We start from the raw sequence: 5,196 nt of genomic DNA, 5'->3' as shown, positions 1-5,196 counted from the left end.
AAAGATAGGACAACAACCATTTGTTGGCATAGCAGTTTGAGCAAGGGGTTGGACTAGAAGACCTCCAAGGTCCCTTCCAATTCTGTTATTCTGACAGAAACTAAAACAAGAAAACAGTAATGATGCCTGCATGTCCACTGAACCCCTATTAAAGCTGAATGTTATACTGCCCTCTAAAGCTATCTTATTATTTTTTAACAAAACCAGCCCATTTGCTCTGTATAATAGCCAAATTATTCAAGCCATTTATTTGACAAATATGTGCCGCATAGGCTTTCTTTATGATTTGTCCAGACCGTTTAAAAAATCTAGGTAACAAGGCATTGTCTAGTAAAAGGAACAAAAAAGCAACCTGCAAGCTTTCCCTGACTTTAAACAGTTCATAGGATGAACTGTTTAAGAGCAGCTTCCGTACTTTGTCACATAGTGAGTTTGCAATTCAGCATTTCCTATCTCCTTTATGTGGGACGTGGTGGCCAAAGATTACACAATATTAGATAAACTTTTGATACAGACAGAAAACAGGCTGATCAAAGTGTTGGAATATAAGCTAGAGGAGGAACATGTCAAAGAAACTATGGTCGCCTGGGTGAAAATGTGGAATTGGTTAAGTGGGAAAATTTTTGGATACTTAATCAGAAACTAACAATGGCTATGGCGTATAAAGAAAATCTTTATAAGATGTTCTACAGATGACATCTCCCTCCAGCACGGCTCTCCAAAATGTTTAAAAATCTGCCCCCAAATTGTTGGAAGTGTAAAAAAACACCAGGTACTTTTTATCATATGTGGTGGACGTGCAATGAAGCAAAAAATATTGGAAAATGATTCAATCATGGTTAGAACAAATGGTGGGAGACCAAATCTTGTTTAAACCAGAAATTTTTCTCCTAGGTATAATACCAGAGGGTTTTAAGAAAGATACACTTTATCTAATTATACATGTACTAACTGTGGCGCACATGACTTATGCGCAATATTGGGAAAAAAATACACCATCAGAGCTAGATATAATCAGAAAAGTGTTGGCCTGTCCGGAAGCAGATAATCTCACTCTTGAATTTAAAAATAAAGGGGAATCAGAATATTTTGAAGTCTGGAACAGATTTTATGATTGGTATAAGACAAGGTAACAAGACTGGAACAAACTATATATTGTGATTGGACAGAAGGATAGACAATGTATTAAGTAGGCTAATAATTAATGGTTGAAACTAGCTGTATATAATGTGAATGTATGGTCACTTAGACTTCGCGTACTGCATTGTTTTAAATGTAAAAATAATTTTATATATATATATATATATATATATATATATATATATATATATATATATATATATATATATATATATACACACACACACACACACACACACACACATACACATACATACATACATACATACATACACACACACACACACACACACACACGTCGATGGTTCGGTGGTTCGAATCCCTAGTGCTGTGTAATGGAGTGAGCTCCCATTATTTGTTCGGAAATGTAAGTAGAAAAATAGGGACCAACTTTGGTAGGAAGGTCACAATGTTCCGTACACCTTGGGCGTTTAGTCATGCCAGCCACATGACCACGGATACATCTTTGGTCAGTGCTGGCTCTTTGAAAAGGAGATGATGCCCCCTAGAGTCAGGACTGACTAGCAGATATGTGTGAGGGGAACCTTTACCTCCTTTATGTAGGTTGCTTGGGTTGGATTTTGGACCAGTGATTAAGGCACTAGGCTAGAAATTGGGAGTTCTAGTCCTGCCTTAGCCATGAAAGCTGGGTGACTTTGGGCCACTTGCTCTCTCTCAAACCAACACACCTCACAAGGTTGCTGTGGAGAAAAGAGGAAGAAGATGTGCTTAGATATGTTTGCTATCTTATTTGTAAAAATAATAAAAGGGGGGATACAAATAAATACAAATTAAAAAAAATAACAAGAAGGGCTGGGATCTGGCATTCCTTTTGGGTCCCTGATATCTTGGGACAAAGATATGTGGAAAACCCATTGCTGAAGATGTTTTTGAGGGGGTCTACGTCCAACTAGATAATATCAGATAAAGACTCAAATCTGGATTAGGTTATAAATTGCCTCCAGCTATGAAAAGCATTTAGAATTGCTCTTGGAGGGATTAGGTTGCCTGCCGATGGATCCCTTTCTTGGCCTTTGCCCTCTGGGAAACTGCTGCTTGAAGTCCTGGCAAAAAAGTTGCAGGAAAGTGGCCCTATTGTAGGTGCAGAGCCAGGCCCTGCTTCTGAACCTGCCCTTCAGCCTTGTAGCGCGTCTGGCAGGTTCCCAGCTTTGAAAAGCTCCAAATGAGAGACCACACACCATGCTCCCAGGCAGCCGGACGTTTTCCGCCCTGCCAAAAAAACAACCTGCATGTGCAGCTTGCTAGAACAATAGAGGAAATGCGCGGGAGCTATTTGCTGTGAATCTGGGCTCCGTTACGCTGCTTTGCCAAGTCTGATACTCAGGGAAAGCCAGTAGGGTAAAACAAAGAAACAAAACCTCAGTGGCTGAGCCCCAACTGTTACGATCTTTTCTTGTGTCTTGGGTGGATGAACTACATTTTAGTTAGAGGAAGCTTATCGTGAGGGAGGGAAGCATGTGAGGGAAGGTCCGTAGTTGTTGTACCTGGGACCAAAGGATGTTATGAAGAGAATTTCTATTTTTCTTTTACAACTCTACTAGCTTTATGAATTTTTTTTCTCAATTAAAAAAAAAGAGCTTTCTAACATTAATAATTAGGTGTCAAAACGAAATCTCACTGGAGTGGATCAGAGTGGCTGGAAAGAACATATTGTATCTCCTTGATTAAGTAGTAGAGATGGTTATAAATAGTATTTCTGTGACACATACTATGTCTTGTCTGCACAGTGTTTTCAGGATGGGTGAAAAATCCAAGGGGACGTTTGAGCGTGTGCTCATTTTTCCTTTGATCTTTTCAAAAATGTTCAGTGTTCAGTTTAGAAGCACCCCATGCTGGTGTGTTTGGGTTTTTTTTTTTTTTTTTTTGGAATGTGGTAGAGCGAGGTTTCTCAAATTGTAGCTTGCAACCCCATCGGGGAGTTGCAAACCACTTTTTTGGGGAGGTTCGTGACACATTTTTGGTCGAGATGCTCAGGCTTGTACAGGCAAAGCTGTCGACATTTTTTTCTGCTTTGCTGGGCTGGGGGTGGGTGGGGGAAGCTGGGGAGGAAGTCACAGAAATTTATCAGTGGAGTTGAAAACCCCACCTACAGTGACTTACAATGGCCATCTTCAAATGGGATATCTTCCAGATCAATTTGGGATTATGATTCCCAGAATTCCTTGGCAATCTTTGGCTCTGCTGATTGTGAACCCTATAAGTGGTAGTCCAACGCATCACAGACAATTTGTACTTCAGGTTACAATCTTCTTGTTTTCGAAGCACAGATGCTGTAAGGGTGGGATCATTTAATATTACAATAGTGCAAAATATGTAGGTATGTACACCTAATATGTTGCATGGTTCCATTTGTCTCTCTCCAGCATTCCTTCTTTTTACTAATATTCTGTTAATAGAAAATGAGAGAAGGCATGTCACTGGGAAGAAATTGCAATGAACACTTCGTAAAAGTCTAACCCTGGACTGTTACAGCATTGTATATTATACATGACTGTAAATGCGAATTGTATATTAACCCTAACCATGGCATCTTGTTGCATTAGTCACAAATATGACTGCACGGAGAAGGCTGTTCTACAAATCACTATTCAGTGGCAATTTCCTTTGGCACATGCCATTAGTGAATGGTTCACTCTCTTCTCAGGGTCATGGTCCAAGCCTGGTTAGCTGCTTTTCTGCTCCTAATGGCAGCTCTTTGGACAGCCAATTGTTTGGAATAGTATAAGGCAGGGGTGTCAAGCTCACATCGTCACGGTGGCATCATGTGACATATCAGGACTTTCTTCCCCTTCATTAAACTGGATGTGGGCGTAGCCAGCACATGACGCATCCCGCCTGCGGGCTGGGAGTTTGACAGCCCTGGTATAAGGTCTCCTGCCTGAGCAGGGGGTTGGCCTAGAACCTATGGCACACGTCCCAGAGATGGCACGCAGAACCCTCTCTGTGGGCACATGCACAATCATCAGCTGCTCTTCTGGTTTCCGGCACACACATGCACACTGACCAGCTGGTCCTTGCAGGCACTGGAGTGCCAGAAAACGGCTTGAAAACAGCCTGAAAAATGTCCAAAAACTGGGCCGATTTTTTGGGCATTTTGGAGGCATTTTCAGGGTGTTTTTTGGGCCATTTTCAGGCCGCTTTTGGCCCGGAAAATGGCCCGGAAAACAGTTTGAAAACAATCTGAAAAACAGCTAAAAACCAGGCATGCATGCGCCAGCCAGCTGGTCTTTGGGTTTCCCGTGCTCTGATACATGCACATGCACGCACGTTCCAGTTTGGGCACTAGGTGCCGAAAAGATTTGCCATCACTGGCTTAGAAGACCTCCAAAGTCCCTTTCAACTCTATTATTTTGCAATTCAATATATGTGATGAAGATCATATGTGATTAAGGGAATGTGGGTGTGTTTTCTTGGCTCAGTCTTCAGCTTGATGTAGGCCCTTGTTCTCTGACTTCTGCTGATTGACATCTCATGAAGAGAAGCTCAACTTTGCTGATAAGGTTGCTGTTTAGAACCTTTAGTCTTATGGGCTCCATATAACTCTAGTAACCTAGATGAGTGCCTCTGCTCAGTTCAGAGACCAAGCTCAAGGTGTGTGTGTGTGTGTGTGTGTGTGTGTGTGTGTGTGTGTGTGTGTGTAAGGAGTTATGTGACATTGGAGGCAGCCTCTCAATTAGGTAAAGCTCCCTGAATAATGCATGCTGTGGACTAAGGCTTATCTCCATTGTTTGCACCTCAAACCGTCTTTAAAGGCACAGGAGCAGAGCATTTGCCTAACTGATCATTTGGCAACCCTAAAGGGGCAAAGCTTTTGAAGGAAGAGCAGGAGTCTAATTCATTTCCTTATACAAAGTGCGCTCTGAAATCAATCAGATACTGTCAGCTGTCACCCAAATTTGCAAGAAACAGATTATATAGTCCAGCTAATAAATATCTTTCAACTTCATCGTTGAAGTTCACCAGCTGTTGATTTTAATTTTGCTTCTGTTGTTTCAATATATTATTATGACTTTAAATACTTCCATTGAAAGGGAC

This window comes from Thamnophis sirtalis, unplaced genomic scaffold (assembly GCF_051295495.1).
Source record: "Thamnophis sirtalis isolate CommonGarterSnake01/CBP01778 unplaced genomic scaffold, rThaSir2_p1.2 scaffold_3, whole genome shotgun sequence".
Taxonomy (NCBI): domain Eukaryota; kingdom Metazoa; phylum Chordata; class Lepidosauria; order Squamata; family Natricidae; genus Thamnophis; species Thamnophis sirtalis.
This window is presented reverse-complemented; position numbering follows the sequence as displayed.